Source organism: Haliotis rufescens, unplaced genomic scaffold, assembly GCF_023055435.1.
Source record: "Haliotis rufescens isolate VD_foot unplaced genomic scaffold, xgHalRufe1.0.p SCAF_24, whole genome shotgun sequence".
Classification (NCBI taxonomy): domain Eukaryota; kingdom Metazoa; phylum Mollusca; class Gastropoda; order Lepetellida; family Haliotidae; genus Haliotis; species Haliotis rufescens.
This window is the reverse complement of record NW_025963935.1, coordinates 8,671,931-8,692,067: the sequence shown is the minus strand read 5'-3', so window position 1 is coordinate 8,692,067 and position 20,137 is coordinate 8,671,931.

The window sequence follows — 20,137 nt, the reverse complement described above, 5'->3', positions numbered from 1 at the left end:
CCTTGTGTTTGCCCCTTATTGCCGAACGCCAGACAGGTTAACAACAAGTACCATCTTTTAACGTCTTTTGGTATGACGCGGCTGGGGATCGAAGCCCGGACCTTCCTCTCCCCGGGCCGACGCTCTACCACTAGACCACGGAGGAGGTCAAAAGGGATGTGTTGTAACTTATATTGGTTTAGCTCAATTATGATGTTTTAATGCAGAAAAGTTATATTTACAATGATTATGCTATATGCTTGAAGTGTGTTATTACAAAATATACAACGGAAGTATGCTTAACGATGTACATGAAAATGTGGGAGGTCACGTGACCTCAAATATGAACGATCAGCGAGGTTTGGACAAATAGTGCTTTTTATCCTAACTTTTGCTTGAAAACATTGCCTGAGGAGTGTGTGTACATGTTTGACAGCCATACACATCATACATATCTGTGTGAGTTCTAAAACGACAAATGACCTTGACTGTCCTTCGCTACCATGTCGTCCTTGAACACTGACTGGGCGCAGCGTTATCGTTAAGCAAGTAATTATCTAATTACAACATTACCTATATAGCCAAATATGATTATTTCAAATCTACATGTACTTATCTACATAATTACATATGTTGTGGTCTTATCTCGACCGTTAATTATCATTCATACCTGAAAACAAAAAATAATTTGGGTCACATCAGTTTATGTTTCATAAAACATGGCTGACAAAGATACATCAGCCAATGACGTCAGCAAATGACGTAAGAGCATTCAATTTGACAGTGCGCTAAGCGGAACAACTTTCAGAGGACTGACAGAGTGATTTCCCTTAGACCGTGGAGGAGACACCCAACATGTATTTACCTACACCCTTGAAAACACGGAATATATTACACAGGGGATGCAAAGTTTAACTGAATGCACTTACAATGGGTGAAAAGAACTATAAACAACACTTGTAATAGATTCAGTAAAATGTTACATCTACAGAAATATAGTGTTCCCTCGCTATAGCGTTAACACGGTTATAGCGCATGGCTCCCAAAATTTACTTACATATTTATTAAACTCAAGTTTTACACTGACACAATGTTTTCCCCCTATCTAAGAAAAAAACATTATCAGATGATCGCCGCAAGCACATCGCGCAATACTCACATTTTAGCAACAACGGTCAGATTACCGCTATTTTTTCCTTGAAACAGACATAAGTTGCCAGAGAATGGATACATATATCTTAAATGCCATAACTTGTTAAAAGTCATATTTGTTATAGTCTGAGTTAGGTGTCAACAAAGTTTTCACGATCGAGAGCGCGTGAGCCACGACCTGACTTGTTTGTTCCCTCAATACAGCGCTCTTCAATATAGCGCTAACTCGGTTAAAGCTGCGGCAAATCATTGCTCCTGAAATGTACTAACATTTTTTAATAAACTCAAGTTTACCAATGACACGATGATTTCCCCCATCTCAGAAAATATAATCAGCTGATCACCGCGGTCACGTAACACCGGAAATCTTGTTATAAAAAAACAGTTCATTGCTTACGAGTGTCTTGACTAATTTTTGCAATATATTATATTAATCAGATTCTAAATTTCATTCAATAATTATAATTATGTTTGCAATAATTTCGGCGAAGTGGGTGAAGTGATCGGTAGATCTCACCCTTTTTTACAGCAACCACGGTCAATTTACCGCTATTGACGTCTTGAAACGAACTTCAGTTGCAAGAGAAAGGTTGGTTGGTTTGTTGGTTGGTTTGTTGTTTGTGGCCGCACTCAGCAATATTCCAGCTATATGACGGCTGTAAATAATCGAGTCTGGACAAGAAAATCAAGTTATTGATACCACGAGCATCGATCCACGCAATCCAGCAAGCCTGACCACCAGATCCCGTTAGTCGCCTTTTACGACAAGCATAGTCACCTTTTACGGCAAGCTTGGGTTGCTGAAGACCTATTTTATCCATAAACTTCAGCACCATCCCCCAGACACAAGGATAACGGTCGCAAGTGTGCAATGTCTGACCCTTTCCCCATGTTGAAGCATTTGAAAAAAAACTAACTTCTCTTTTGTTGAAAAAAACCAAGACAATATTGCCAAGACATTAATACAGAATATTTTATCATTGACGCTGAAAACTGTAGTCGAAAATATTCTCAGAATGACACAATCCTTTATGGGAGCATTATGAACGATTGAGAGGCCTTGCTATTTCTATCGGTCAAACGTCCGACTACTGGTAGAGCCTTTTGAATCCAGTACCACGTCTTCTCATGATGACGATCTCTGCCGTAGGTCACGTATCTCAAAGACAAGCAGCGAGCGAACTCGCTACCCTCGGATTTTTAGCCCGATAGCTGACAGACTGAGCTACGTCCACACTGTGAAACTAAAGGGGCATTCACACGGTACAACTAGTTGCATGCAACACATTGCATCGTGTGAACAGGCAAGTGGGTCAAACCTTTGACGTATGCAACTGGTTGGACGTGAGTTGCACGGAAATAGGACATGCTCTGGTATCTCCGTGCGACAAGTTGTACGTACGAGGGGTGTTCATTAAAGATTTCCCCTGACCCACTTAGGGTTATCATATTTAGTTTCACATGTGTAATGATATATGTATCTATTGGTTATGTCTGAATTTGCAGCACCGAACTATTAATCTTACCACTTTTACAGGTGTTATGATCGAGTAGGGTGTGCCACTGGAGCCAGTAGGATACCGAGCAGTGATTAGGTTTTTATATTTGAAAGGTCGCGCACCAAAAGAAACTTTCGATGAAATGAAAGCAACTTATGGGGAAGATGCCCCATCATATGACGTTGGGCATCGCCAGTTCAAGTGTGGTCGGATATCTGTGGTAACATCTGCAATTCCTGGTCGCCCCCATTCAGCCATTGATGAGGACACTATCCATCAAGTGGAGACCGCCATTTTGGCAGACCGACGTATAACTGTTCGCCAGTTAGCACAAGATGTCAAGATCAGTGTATTGTCTGTGGTAAAAATCATCCATGACAATTTGAACATGCATAAGGTGTCCGTACGATGGATCCTGAGACTAAACTTCAGTCGATGCAATGGAAGCATGTGGAGTCACCACCCCCAAAGAAGACACGTGTCCAACCCTCTGCAGGCAAGGTCATGCTCACGGTGTTTTGGGACCAGGACGGAGTAGTGATGATGGATTTCTTGGCAAAGGATACCACAATTACAGGATCGTATTATGCTTCACTGCTGAGGAAATTGCGGGACGATATCACGCTTAAGAGGCGTGGCACGCTTACCAAGGGTGTCCGTCTCCTGCAAGACAATGCTCCAGTACACATCACTCATGTTGCCCAGACAGAAGCGCGGTCCTGTGGTTATGAAATCCTTCCACATTCCCCTTACTCTCCCGACCTTGCGACCCGTGAAGATTCCGGGGTAGAATAGGTCTTCAGCAACCCATACTTGCCGTAAAAGGCGACTATGCTTGTCGTAAAAGGCGACTTACGGGATCTGGTGGTCAGGCTCGCTGACTTGGTTGATACATGTCATCGATCCCAATTGCGTGGATAGATGTTCATGCTGTCAATCACTGGATTGTCTGGTCCAGACTCGATTATTTACAGACCGTCGTCATATAGCTAGAATATTGCTGAGTGCGGCGTAAAACAACAAACCAAACCAAAAAAACCTGACCTTGCACCATCTGACTTCCACCTCATTCCAACCATGAAGTCATTTTTGAAGGGAAAACGTTTCACATATGATGAACCACTGATTTCTGAAGTCAAGTCCTGGTTTGAGACGCAAATTGAGGGCTTTTACAAGCGAGGTCTCCATAGTTGCATAAAACGATGGGAGAAGTGTGTAACTCTTGGTGGTTCCTATGTGGAGAAAGACTAATACCTATGCCAAGTTTCATTCCACTAGGTCCATCGGAAGTGGGTCAGGGGAAATCTTTAATGAACACCCCTCAGGTAATCAAAACGCGTATCGAAATCACATGACATTTACATGTCAATTTGAAAACAAAAATGGCGAGTCAGATTCACGTCGGTAACTTCTGCTTTCCGGTATCCTACGTGTCACCACTCAATAAAGGACCTTTGAAAAGTAGGTACGTAGAATAACACTGTAAGAAATTATATATTATAACATTTGCATTGGTCTAATTCTCAAGGTTAAACTGTCCATAGTGTTATTTGTAACGACTGGCTATGTGACTGTACACTGTAGTGTGGACCAAGATGTGATTAGATCCATAATTATAATACGTTTCTAAAACTTCAAACATGTCATACACACAAATACACGTCACAGGTTCGGATTCCGTGAAAAAGTATCTATTATGTAGTGCCACTAAGAACTATTTTAAGCAAAGCATATGTACAAAAAAAACATCATCTGAAACTAGTGTAAAACCGAATCACAGTCATGGCTCGTTTATACGGACACTTGCGTCATTTCACAATTCGTCCGTATAAACGAATTTCCGCATAACAGAAACCAGCTTCTTACTGGAAGAGTTACTTCCCTTCAGTTATGCAACTCATGACAGATGGCAGGGCAAACAGATACATCCACTCAATCTTTATTCAAGACATACACGTTTGAAAAAATCTGTCATGGAAGTTTGAACTTTACCACATTTGGATGTTTGGATTTTGCCATTTTCGCACTTTACCATTTCCCGGTTCTTGATGTGATTATTTATTCAAATATAACTACATCAGAAGTTCAATTACAAAACCAACACTAGTGATCATTCCGAAAAGACCGGGAAAAGACCCCACCACGGAGAATGCCTCCAACCAAATATGAATACCGGGAGAGAAAGACCAATCTTGTGTATTTTTCAAGTTCAAACATTGTGTGCTGTGACGTAAAGCTTTAACTCACTCACTCACTCACAACATTGAGTGCAGACTTTTTATACTGGGTATGAGCGTTTAAAATGTTTTGAATGTCCATGTAGTAATACATACATAAGGGTTAGATTATTGATTTATATTCTAATTCACATACATGACCTGCTGCAGAGTTCCCATGTACCTAATTTGAAAATTAGCAGAACACAAAGAAATGGTACAAGTCCTTCCTGAAGTTTACTATTCACGTATTACAACACATATGTAAATTTCAAACCCTGTATGTCAGTGATATTTAATTATTGCCATTGTGAGTGTTTGTGAGATTAGTTCATAAAAAAAATGACTTGCAGTCTTTCCTATGCCAGAACATTCACCTTTGCATATTACAGGGTCAGTTGTATGTATACAAATATAGAAAAAGGGACATGGGGTGTAAAGACTTGTGTTATTCTGTGATGTTGTCCCACTTGTATATTGAAAAATCCCCTCAATCCCCTTTCAACTGCGCTTGCAATCCCACATAAGAATGTAAATTTTACGCAAAAAGCACATACCTTTTAAAAGATTTTTAACTTGACCAATAATGCGAAAAAAATAACCGTCATGTTTTAAGTGTCTTTTGGATTGTAACAATGAGACATGAGACATATTGAAAATATTTATTCGTATTACCTGTGCAATCCTATGGAGGAGATCCAAACGCACCGTGCAGGTGACATTTGCATCACCTGGAATACAGAAATTCGAGACGACAGCATGGGTTTCTCTGTTTTCATGACAAACTACACCTGTTTCATAACAAACTACATCTGTCACATGGTGCTTGACATGGTCTACGCTGCCATCAGTCGGATATCACAATCATTGAATGTTAATTAATACCTGTTCGATGGTTGATTTGTTGTTGTGTTGCCGCACTCAGCAATATCCAAGCTACATGACGGCGGTCTGTAAATCTAGTCTGGACCCAGACAATCCAGTAATTAATATCATGAGCATTTATCCACGCATTTCGGATCGATGACATAAGACCTGTCAGCAGTAGAAACGTAACATTTTTAGTCCACTATACCTTAAGATAAGATATAGCAAAACCCTTAACAATGGCAAATGTCTACTAGTCCTTATGGATTCTTTAACTATTGGGCAGTTTGGCAAGGACTACAGGACTTGTGCCAATTTCTAACGCTGCCTGTAAGAACAGACTATTACGTGCAGGAAACATATATGCTTAATTATTACTAGATTGTGTCTGAGAGTTAGAACTTTGCTGTGCTATATATATTTATATACAACATGTAATATTTAATGCAGATCTAAATGGTAATATCCCTCAATAAATAATTTAGACACTTTAACGTAATAATGTGTTCAAATGTACAATGAATCGGGACAGATGTTTCAAAGTGGATATATTTTTAGGTGATAACGTTTTACGCAGTTGACACATATTTGGCAGGATATAACAATTATTTGGGATGTAAAGAAGTCGTTGTTGGAGAAGTGCTTCACACATAAAAAGAGAGTGAACCTCGTCTTGAATTCCATAGTCTGAAGACACGGTCTCCTCTCAGTAACCCTCGCCATCGGCCGGTGTCAATGGGCAAATGATGATTCGATGTCCGGAATTGTCAAATCGGCAGGTTTTGGGAAGTAATAGAACATTTTCGAATTTTGGTAATTCTTTTAAATGTTGGTAATATAAACCTTTTGAACTTGATAAGATACATTCTCGCCACTGTTGAATAAATTGTTCTTAAAGAATTCTCTTGACCTTTGTAACCAGCCATGAAGCCATGGGTTTATGAATACTTCTGACAGTCCAACATCATTTAGTATTTTTTACTGTTGCTATCCACTTAAACGATTTTGAATTTGTTTTTTATCATATATAATAAAATTGTGTAACACATTAGAGAACTTTTGTTGATCCGTTAAAATTTGTTAACTTATGCAAGAAGGAGATCATCTGTTTAATTTTGAGGGGTTCACTGCCAAGTTCCCTATAAACCATACAATTGGGTGTTGAATTCCTCAGACCAGTTACTATTTTCAAAACTTTCAATTGCATTTTCTCTATTATTTCTAAACTTTCAAAACCCCATACTTCTGAACAGAAGAGAAGGATTGGCACTACCATCTTATCAAACGCCTTCAATAGACAATATAATGATAGGTTAACATTTCGTGCTCTTTTTATTAGGCAGTACATTGCTCCTGTCGAGTTGGCTCTTAGTGATTTTATACAAAACTTCAAATGTCTATTTCTGTGAAGATTACTATCTAAATAAGTGTAATTATCAACCATTTCCAGTATATTTCCCCCTCAAATTAAATTTTGAGTTGGTTGATTTGGCTGGCCCCCCTCCAAAGATGATTCTTTTTGCGTTTGAGATGTTTACATTGAGCCTCCATTGTAAGCAATATTGATTGAAGGAATCCAACGATTTTTGTAATCCAAATGTGGTATCACTAAGTAAGGCCGTATCGTCTGCATAGAGTAATACTGAAATGTGTAACCATACTTTGATGTCATTTCCTGATATAAAATCAAATAAATTCCCTGTGAATCCTTGTTTTGTTAAATAAGGTTCAAGATCATTTAAAAAATATTGAAAGCAGTAGTGCTGATACATTTTCTCCCTGTCTGACACCTGATTGACAAGGTAAATACTCCGATTCTGCGTTATTTTATTGTACCATTGATTTAATATTACTGTACATATTTTAAACTAAAGTTAGAAATTGGTCCTCAATTTATGTTTTAAGATTATTTATGAGTTCAACATTTATATTCTTGGCGTATATATCCGATTTATCAAGGTTGTAATGTTTAGGTTTGTTAGCGGCATTTGTATAGATGCACCGTAGACCTTTACATGTATCAGGAAACAAGTTGTACCAACCAGTTGTATCGTGTGAATGTCCCAAAACTCGGGTCACTTGCAGAGAATTTGATGTGGATATGGACAATGTAATAATTACAGGTTTGACTGCGCTTAATGTAAAGGTGAGTGGGCAGTGCACGTCTGAGTAGAGAGGTGAAAGGCACATTTGTGATACAATAATATAATCGATTTCACTTTTATCTATACATGTTGTTTTACCTGTCATTTTATCATTTCCTAGCCTGCCATTAAAATAAAAGATTTATTTTTTTACAGATTTCAATAAGTTTAAAGCCAAAATTATTTATTCTTGTTTTGTCCTGTGTTTTCTACTGCTCTCACGCGTGGCAACCAAAATTCATGGAACACAGATTCAGGGTTAAGTTCTGATTTCATTTCATCAATATCTAAATTAAATTCTTCAATTATGTATTCGTCAAGAATTTCGTACTCGCATAGATTATATGTCCAGACATTAAAGTCTCCAATTAAAATGACTTTGTGTGAAGAAACCGTTCAATACTCTCCGTAGATGCGTTCTACATGTACATACAATTTCCAAATGATATATTGACTAGGTCCTAGCTTGCAATCAAGAATTCTAAGAACTTACGGTTGCGGTTGCGTCGTTGCTTCATCTGAGGCAAAGATTTTCCCTTTGTGCGAACACCTGGCATCTTCATTGAATTTTAGTAATCCATTTATATAATTTGGTAACCTTTTGCGCCAAATGGAATCTGTTTTGTTGGAAAATCGTAACAGTTATTCCCTAGCATGGGCGTTTCATATTTCTCCAACAATAGTTGTTTTCGACAGGAGAATTAGTCGATTACAGCATCTGGTGTCACAAAGCACAAATTAATATGTGTATGCATGTAATGTCTGGGTTACTTTGACATGGCAATTTGACACCCAGGACCACACATTTCAGCTAGAGGTAAGCTAATGCTGTTTAAATTATAGTTTATTCAGGAAACAATAGTTAAAACAACTAAATATTTTTATTATATCCCCGACAAAATGTCGGGGGTATATAGTTATACCAAGATTCCGTCCGTCCGTCCGTCTGTCCGTCTGTCCGTCCGAAAACTTTGTCCGCGCGATTTCTCTTAAACTATGCAGTGGATTCATCTCAAACTTAGTACATATAATCTGTGTCATATGGAGGGGTGCAGTCAAAAGAAAAAAATTGTTTTTATTAATTTTCCATTTTTTTAAATGAATTTTTCAAACCCTAATGTCCATCTGAAGACTGTCCGCGAGGTTTCTCTTAAACTATTCAGTGGATTGATCTCAAACTTAGTACATATAATCTGTGTCATATGGAGGGGTGCAGTCAAAAGAAAAAAAATGTTTTTATTAATTTTCCATTTTTTCTATGAATTTTTCAAACCCTAACGTCCGTCCGAAAACTTTGTCCGCGCGATTTCTCTTAAAATTTTCAGTGGATTCATCTCAAACTTAGTACATATAAACTGTGTCATATGGAGGGGTGCAGTCAAAAGAAAAAAAATGTTTTTATTAATTTTCCATTTTTTCTATGAATTTTTCAAACCCTAACGTCCGTCCGAAAACTTTGTCCGCGCGATTTCTCTTAAAATTTTCAGTGGATTCATCTCAAACTTAGTACATATAAACTGTGTCATATGGAGGGGTGCAGTCAAAAGAAAAAAAATGTTTTTATTAATTTTCCATTTTTTCTATGAATTTTTCAAACCCTAACGTCCGTCCGAAAACTTTGTCCGCGCGATTTCTCTTAAACTTTTCAGTGGATTCATCTCAAACTTAGTACATATAATCTGTGTCATATGGAGGGGTGCAGGGGTGCAGGTTTTTTTATTAATTTTCCATTTTTTTATGAATTTTTCAAACCCTAAGTCTAACACTATCCTAGCTGTTTGATTTGTAACTACTGACACACTAAGCGGGTCGGGGGTATTAGTGAGCCACGCTCACTTTTGCACTTGTTTCCCTTTAAAATAACACGTGTTTTAACACACACGAGTCCTTATGAAACCAAAGTCATACTTGCTTTGAGAGCCAGACGCGAATGGGTTTTAAATGGTCCCGTCATATATACATGTAACATAGATAAATGTTATGTGCATTACTGTGGGTAATTGAATATGATATGTAAATAATGAACGTGTTTATCGAGTAAGTACTATATTCTTTAAATAGTTATCTTAAATGTAAGGAGGGTTACTTTAAAAAGTAGATTATTAAATATGAATGAATGAATATAATGAATTGATATTTCAGAATATTTTATTTGTTAACTGTACCTTCCATCCTAAAATAATTATAAGACACAATCATACCAAACAATGGATGGGAGACAAGAGTCTCTACAGAGTTTGTTGTTTCTAATACAGTTGTTGTTGTCTGTGCTAATATTCTGAAATATCAATTCATTATATCCATTCATTCATATTACATAATCCACTTTTTAAAGTAACCCTCCTTACATTAAAGATAACTATTTAAAGAATATAGTTCTTAAAGACGTTGCAACAAAGAGAATAATCAGGGGGGAGTCTTTATACTGAGTGGGGCGCGAAATATATCCGCCCGGGGGAGATTTTATTTCAGAACAGATTCTCCGGGGAGAATCTGTACCGGTATAAAATCTCCGGGGGGAGAATTTGTTCAGCCATGCTAATTAAGGTACTCCTTATCATTACCACTTTAAGATTCGTTTGGTTTGAGACAAACACGTATCACTTTTGTTCTAGCGCAATAGATCCAAGTTTCCATTTTCACTGCCATCGTATTGAACCCGATACTGGCTGCAAAATTCTATCAAACAAATCTATTACTCTTTTTTCATGATACTTGTATTTTAAAATAAATGTACTTCCAAAAAGGGCAAGGGTCTTTGTCGTATTCTAGAAAAGCCAAATGCTACTCAACTTTAACAACTTTAATAGTAGCTTAAGCTTCTCTTTTTAATGTATAGTTACGTAAGTTTGGAATAACTCTCGATTTAGTTGTATCTCACAAGATTTATTAAAGATAAGATAAAATAACATAAAGCTTTGCTTGATTAACCCGCAAGAATGTTCGTTACGCCAGAGTGATGCATAACACGAACAAATAAATTGTAAATAGGAACAATAACATGCTTTTAACATAAGGTGACAGAAAAAACAAATAATCCAAAGAATAATACAACAAAAATACAAAAGAATTTTTAAAACTGATGATGTAGAACGCAAACCAGTCTGCTCAATGACGAGTTCAGAGGAAAATGTTAACAGGAATACAAGACATTTAAGATCTTTTGGATTTAAATAGGGGAACATGTAAACACGTCCTAATGGTAAAAGCTGATAACAATGATAATACAATAAAGAAAGACCATGTACAATTTTACCAGCTAAGCTAGAAATCTTGTTGGCGTACAGCTTATCTATGGATTTGAACTGCCATCCTGAGATTTTGCCTCCCAAATTCATGATTTTTTAGTTTGGTTTTGTTCTGTGCCAAAAGGGGTTCAAACCAGCATTGAATACAGGAGATTAGAAAGGACTTAATGCATTAAAAGTTTTCAGTTTTCTTAAAAAGTGAAGGCATGCTTGCCCCTTTTGCGAACACCTGGTGCCATTACTCATTTTTAGTGATCCATTCACATATTTTTTACCAAGATTTCACATGACCCTTTCACATCAAATGGGATTTGTTTCGTCAGATAATAGAAACTTGTTAATCTCTGACATTGACACTTTGTATATATTTGTTATCGACACCAATGGCTAGAACAATCAAACCTTCCACACTTGTATATACAGTGTAGGTATAGAGTTAGAACAATCCAACCAAGTAATCAACACTTTGTATCCAATCAAGCAAATGTTCATGATGTAGTCGGAATCAGACAATCAACTCCACTATTGACAGGTATTTCGTATAATTGGAAAGGGTTTTATATTTCAATCACTATACATGGCCCATGTACGGTCATATTAGTAAAATGTCTATCGCAATACTGCACTGAACCTTCTAAACTTCAGTGAGTGAGTTGGGTTTAACGCCGCTTTTAACAGTATTCCAGTTATATCGCGGCGTGTCAACTTAATGTGGGAGGAAAGCCCGAAGTGATGCAGGTCTCAGACGTTTACCACTTCGGTGAAACCCACGAGCACGGGTATGGTGCTGACAAACCTAGAAACATAATCGGGGCGAACCGGGATTGGAACCCACAATCATAGGTTTTAGGCGTGCCCAAGGGACGCCACTCTGCACAGCGAGTCGTGCCGCCTTAGACGACGGCCACCCTTGTCCCTTCTAAACTTTAGACTCTTCATTATTTGTCTTATTCAGTTTGATATATTTTATGTTTTTGTGCGTGGGTAGGTACAATGAACCAAATTAAAAACTTCACAATCCTAAATTTTAACATTTTGACCAGTTATCATTGTGGGCCCTTATTGTGTATTTAAACAGTAATGGCCACGTATTGTCTTCATAGAACACCCGATTTTGTGCAGGTGAATCGTTGAAAGTCATGTGCACAGCACTATAGTGGCAAAAGTGGTTTTTCACGTGCAACTGGTCACGTGGCCATAATACCGCACGTGTTTTCAGCAATACTTGTCAGCAGTCATTAACAAATAAAGAAAAACACAAGAAAACAAAAGTCTTTATTTGTCATGCTACGCCTTTCAAATGTGCAACGTGAACGTGCCATCGGCATGTTGCAGACGGGAACGTCCGTAGCTGAAGTCGCAAGGAGGATGGGTTGTAGTCGACGGACTGTTTATGATCTACAGCAAACGGGTACCACCGCTGATCGCCCTCGGCCAGGTCGACCACGCGTGACGTCACATGCAGAGGATCGTCAGATTGTCTGACGTCACCTCCGTAAGCAATTTTTGACGGCTACATCAACCAGAAATGAATTGTTTAGGGGTAGACTGAATGAGCAAACTGTTCGAAAACCGTCTGAGAACTGCTCAGCTTCAAGCACGACGGCCATACTGCGGGCCAATTTTGAATCAACTACACAGACGTCAACGTCAATTGTGGGCACAGTGACACTCACGATGAACTCAGAGGAATTGGAATCAAGTCGTCTTCAGTGATGAATCCAGATTTATTCTTCGATTTGCTGATGGTAGGGCGAGGGTGTCGAGGCGCCGCAATGAACGTTACGCCAAGTGTTGTGTACAGGAAGATTTCGAGGCGGAAGTGTCATGGTGTGGGGTGCTTTCTGTGGCAATGCACGTTCCAGGCTTCTTGTCATCCGTGGCAACCTCAACGCTGCTGCTTACCGCGACCAGGTACTGGCACCAGAACTTCTGCCATTTATGGCAGCACATCGACCCGGTTTGATCTTCCAACACGACAATGCCAGACCCCACACAGCAATTCTGACAAGGAATTTCCTTCAGAATGCGGGAGTCAACGTCATGGACTGGCCGTCAAGGTCACCCGACCTCATTCCTATCGAACACGTCTTGGATGCTCTTGGCACTCTCCAGAACCAACCACAGAATTTGCAAGATCTTGGCACCATTTTGCAGCAACAATTTCGCCTTCCCAATCATGTGTTCACAAGCATCACAAGGTCCATGCGGAGGTGCTGTGTGGCAACCCTACTGAACTTGTGTGCCTTCAGATACTCATGTTTGGGACTTATGATTTAAACTGTTGATGTTATTACCGAATACTGTAAGTGCTTGGAACAAATTATGGATACCACCGTTAATTAAAATGCTTCTTTCGGCATTAATGATTAAAAATTGCCTTCTCTGATACATTTGTCCGTTGTATATCATAAATGGGACTACTTTTAAAAATGTGAAGTTTTTAATTTGAATCAGTATATATATAGAGAGAATCTCACCCTAGTGTCTTTGGATATCAAGTATATTAACACAACTTGATAAAAGAGGAAAAACTCGTCTCGTCGTGGTTTTTTTCTCTTTTATCAACGAGTGTAGATATGTTTAATTCAATAGACACGAGGGTGAGATTATATTTATGATCCAATATCTTTCTTCCAACTTTTGCTGTTTGCAGACAGTAATAAGCTGTGTCTAAAATGTGACAAAGTACTGCTAGCCGCTTCAGTAGCAGAGCCATTGGTGATGTCATTTGAGTGTGACGTCATGGTAACCATTGACGTAACGTGTTATAAATTATCACTGTGGGGACATTTCCAATTTTATTAAGATGCAGCGTTCAACTAAACTGAACTGCAAATGCAGATAATGTGATTTTAAATTGTTGTACTGGTTTAAACCCCAATAGGCACAAACACATAGCCCAAACGCATCGTTGTTGTACATTTTGCACCGGCAATGTGCACGTGTTTTACAGAAATGCGAAAAATATAAAATCATGTGATGTCATTGCTAGTAGAAATGCACGTGCCACATGGGTATAATACTGCACAGTAGCAATGTCAAACATTTGTTAAAACACAACACATTTGCCGAGACTAACATCAGAACAACGTAAGCGAGCAATGGGGATGGTCGAGTTGGGGGCCACGCACGCCCACGTTGCATGAACCTTTGGATATTCCCGTGTTGTCTTTGGAAACTTTTGCAGCGTTTAAGACAGACTGGAAGGACATCGGGCAGGCCCAGGACAGGAAGACCACGGGTCACTACGCCACAGGAAGGTCGGTATTGCATGCTTGCTTAAGAAGCGACTAAAGAGATCGGGTGGTCAGACTCGCTGACTTGGTTGATGCATGTCATCGTATCCCACTTGTGTGGATCCATGCTCATAATGTAAATCACTGGATTGTCTTGTTCAGACTCGATTATTTACAGACCGCCTTCATACAGTTGGAATATTGTTGAGTGCGGCGTAAAACAACAAAGAATCAAAAACGATCATCAAACAACCGCAACCACCTCCTCACAGTGACGTCATTGGCAATGAGTGCTTTGGGTCGGCGAGTTAGCACACACAGTGACCAGAACACTTCGGGCAGTAGGTAACAGGGCCTACCGACCGTTCAGAGGACAGATGTCGACCTCTGATCTTCGAGGCAGACGTCGTTCCTTACGGTGGAGGTGGCGTAATGGTGTGAATTGGAATTTGTTGAGTGAGTGAGTGAGTATGGTTTTACGCCGCTTTTAGCAATATTCCAGCAATATCACGGCGGGGGACACCAGAAATGGGCTTCACACATTGTACCCATGTCGGGAATCGAACCCGGGTCTTCGGCGTGACGAGCGAACGCTTTAACCACTAGGCTACCCGACCGCCCCGGAATTTGTTGAAACCAGACAACACCTCTCGTCGTCATCAATGAAAAGCTCAATGCACAACGCCATAGAGATGACATCATCCGTCCAGTAGTGCTGCCCTACCTCCAGCACCAACCGCAATTGTTCTGTTGACCCCACACAGCTTGTATCGTACTCGACTTCATTGCCAACAAGAACGTCAACTGCATGTTCTCCTGACTCATCCTCCTCAGAGCACGTCTGGAACGCTATGAACGGGCGTGTTAGAGTCTGACCAGACCGAGTGTGTTTGGGGATGGTAAATATCCTGCATTAAGAATAAACATTGTATTTAGCGAACCATAGTGTTTTTTCCTAATACAGGATATTTACCATCCCCAAACACACAAGCGTGATAACCTCTTTATCATATAATGTCATTCTTCAATTCTGTGCTTGAAAATCGCTTCCCCTCACTCACAAACATTACCTAAACCATAACCTAAGTTTTCCTGGAATGCGCGCATTAATATTTAGTACGTCACAGGGTAAGTGATGTGTCAGTCGGACAGTGACAGTAGCTAATATAGTTCCAACTAAAATATGTTTTTTTAAACACTGGCGAAGCAAGATATACACAAAACAACAATTGTTTTCACTTGCCTTTCGCGGCAATCCATCGGTCTGTCCGCTAGAGTAACTGTCCTTTGTCAAAGGGAAGCTAGTCTAACCCTAATCTATGAGACGTCACGGCCACGTTCAGACGTTGTTGACTCTCGGCCTGTTCTGTCATAACCTTAAGAAGTGCAGTCAGATGTACACACAGCGCCAAAACGAAACAAGGTAACAATTCATACATATTTCGCTTAAATCCAACTATTTTTATTTGTGGAAAAGGTTTCAAACCGCCAAGGTCTACAAGCACAGATGTGACTACTGATCCCGCTTGGCTAAACTTATAAAATGCCTTAGTATATTAGACTGTTCTTTTGATAATTGTAGCAATTATCCCTGTTGTTTATCCAGATTCACGATGGTTAATTCTGACTCGATCGCCGAATGAAAAGTGCGACGCCATGTTTGTTTATAAACACTGAAAGTAGTCCCTACTTGACCTTTAATATTTGCATCTCTATCCGCATATGACCCCAACGAATATCGTTTTTATCCTTTGGCTTTATCCTGCCGAGAAACCTACCCATTATATGATAAATTACATTACATTACATTACATTATAGAGTATTATATTATAGAGTGTCATATAAAGAGAGTTTTATGTTATAGAGTATTATATTATTGAGTATTATAGATTACATTTACATTTACACACACACACACACATTATTTATATACATACATGCATCCAAGTAACCATACACACCATACACACATGCATCTTCCCGAGGCAAGAGAGTTAACTGACTATGAAAGTCCAGTTTCCACCCTTGCCGAACTAGCCTGGTATTATGGAGTTACATTTTGGCTGGACTAACGAGTCTATGCATAGTCCAATCAAAATCGCGCAGATTTCGATCGATTGCAAGATTTGCAAAGCATGTGCACCGCAAACTCGTTGTCAGCAGATATTTTCCAAATCTTTTCATGTTTTTAATCAAGGTGCTTACGTGATTTGATGCATTTCGCGATGTAAGACCCGTTTTATCACAATATAGATGTTGATTATCGATCAGATCGTCCTGACTGGGCGCCACCATTTTGTGTGAAGCAAACGCTAGTGATGGAATCTGATTGGTCCATAGGAGAGGCTTAAAAGGGACATAACTCGTAACAGCCACTGGTGGCGCTACAAACGAGCCTAGTAATTCTAGCCTAGTTCGGCAAGGGTGGAAACTGAACATTTAAAGTCAGTTAACCCTCTTACCTCGGGAAGATGACACCTATGCCGAGAAACCTACCCATTATGTGATAAATAACATTACATTACAGTACAGTACAGTAGTACTTTATTATAGCGTATTATATTATAGGGTGTCATATAAATTACATTACATTACATTACATTAGTAATTTATTATAGAATGTCATATGAAGAGAGTTTTATATTATAGAGTATTATATTATTGAGTATTATAGATTACATTTACATTTACACACTCACATACACACACACACACACACACACACACACACACACACACACACACGCACACACATTATTTATATACATACATGCATCCAAGTTATCATACACACATACAGCCATGTAATCATACTGCATAGGTAGGAAGTCAGTTGGTATCAAATCTTTATAACCGGTGAGATTTTGATAACTTCACACCTGATTTATTTGTCTGAATGGAAGGTCGGAAAACAAGGGACGAATCGCTGCACAGTAATTCTATAGAATCAAAGTACCATTGTGCTGCATTTATATGCATACAGTACATATATGTTACGATGACGAGTCATTCCTTAATAAGTATGATGTATAGTATAAGTACATACACTTGAAAGTAGACACATGTTTACGATAATAATGACAGAGAAATAAATAAACGCTGGTCGGTTTAGTATAAATCCCTTGGTTAATTATAAGTTGTCATTTTTTAAGCATCTTTTCATGAGATGTAAGAAATGATGGTGCAGAAAAAAGACTAGCAATTAACGCTATAATCGTGATGCAATCGTGTTACTCAATACAATCCACAAAGAACAATACACAGGGCGCCTTTTTACTATTTATTTTTATTCCTTATTTTATATCAATAATGCGTTTACGGGATACAAAGAATAAATTTATATCACAAATATGATTATATCATGAAATGTTTAGTGGTGTCGCAAATTGATTTTTAGATATCAGTAACTGACTTTTATCATATCAAATAATGTACTTTATTATCCAAAATCAGTGACAATGTAACTGGATAGATCGGAGGGACCTTTCTCCTTGCTCATTGTTAGATGAGAAACACTTTCTGTTGAAATGCCCTCTCTACAAAGATTTGAAAATGAAACTAATATCACCATCCGCCTTCACTATACAACCAATTTCACTTAAAATACCACAAAATTCACAAGCGCCTTATGCAAAGTGATCTCCTATTGCATTTACAAAATGTTAATGCAAAGAAAATCTGCATCTCCTCTCTAGACCTTAATAATAGCAATATTTGTATTACATGGTGTATATCAATATTGACAACTGTCCGTTATACCAAGTCCTGTCCATGACTTGTACCCTTAGCCCGGTGGGTGTTTGTGTACATCTTCTTCTTGCAACATCAGGCTCATTGTGAGGATTATATTGTGTACCTTAGTATAGATTTGTTGACTGGTATTTCAGGTGTTATGTGCACACGGGAATGTCTTTGCCTTTAAAACAAATGATTAAAACTTAATGTGGCGTGTATGATAGTCTCCCCCAATACACAGCTATATACTTATGTAGAAAACCTGCGCACTATATTCGAAAAATTTTAAGTGTGAAATACTAGTTGATTTTCGTATATTTTATGCTAAATTATCAATAACACATTATTTAACTAAATTTGCTTCATGAAGAAAAATGCATGCGCGTGCATATATGTATTAATTGTCTTAGAGTTCTCAACTATTTAGAAAAAATAATGTATTAGTTTTTCGAGGCCTAACTTGGGGTTGTGGTGAAAAAGTTCCAAATTAGGTTGCATGAACATAAATGTTCCGAGACTTATAATTCATTATTACATAAGAATATGAACACATTCGTGTTGTAAAGTTAGCAGAGTTTCTTCTAAGGACTAAGGACTTTATTGGGTAATTAATAGAGATTGGCAAAATTGGCAAATTACACACGATTTCACGTGTCCGCCATTTTGGATGTAAGGCGAAGACAATGCTGCGACGTACCACTGCTAACGTCCCCTGCCAAGTTGGATAAACATTCTGCGATAGCGCAGCAGAGCTGACCAGAGGCTATCAGTAGATTTTCTTACCAAGCTTATTTAGGTCCGTGATATGATTCTCTTAGGGTCGCCAAATGCCGAGGATAAATATATCAACGAGATTCCCCGGAACATTGGGGCTTTTCGTCGCCAGGCTGGACATCAAGTCATCAAGCTGGACAGTGTTGGTTTTTGTCTGACTGTGGCGTAAACAACGCTTCCTTGTGTGGTGAATTGAATGTTAATATTAATTGCCTTCCATGCACAAATATATTTTGTTAAGAACGGTGACATGATAACTACAGTTTTACGTAAGCTGTAGCTACCTTGGGATGATAGGAAATCAAAATGTTCCATAATCATACTTATTTTGCTGATTAAACCATGAACAAACAGTAACAGTTTGCAGACGTTTTTGGTTTTAACATATCCACAAAATCAATTGAGGCTGAAGAGTAGCGTGCTCCTGACTATTGAAAATATTGTATATATGCCGTCAATCTTGCCAACAGCTTCTGACAGACCTCAGGACTTTAATCTATACACTGTTTAAAAGGCCACAGTCAGATCAATATTTGCATACTACTCAGGTTGTGAGCTAGATTAACACTTAGTAACTGAAATACGCTGGTGATAGAAACAAAACAACTGCATTTAAATTGAAAGGAGCCCCAGTGAGGCTCATACTTTTGAAAAATCTAGACTTGCTTCATCGAGAACAATATCATTTCTATAAGGGCTAGGCAGAAGTCAAGTAAAATAGTATGGTACAAGACAAACTGGTTGTGAGCATGTACCTTCAGAACTCGTGAACGAACGTCATTATCCTGTCACCGTCAAGGCGGACCGTTCCAAAAAATATAGCTGTATGTAAAGCGTTTGCGCATCCGTAATTACCGTTTGCGAAAACACACATTTATTTTGTAGGCTAAAAGTTCGGAAACTGACATCGATAAAACTAACATATGTGGTGATTATTACCAATGATTATGACATTGTCATTCGAAAAAAACTAGTTTTGATGCTGTTTTGTATGGTAAATGTTTTTTTTTATTATATATATGTATATTTGTTGTTTTATTAATCTTTACCTAATGCAATTAAATCAACTTAAAAAGTATCGACTGGCATAGAAGCAAATCCTTTGTGCTAAAACTGTCGATCCTGGTTACGTTATTTATTGCACGTACATCTTCCAGCAGCTGCGACGTGACATCAAGTGCGTGCTGTAAACAAACCATGAAATCGGGAATGCACAGAACGGAAACGCCGAGTAAGGGATTTGAAACTCCGGCCCGTAACAGCTGAGCTGACCAATGAAAACC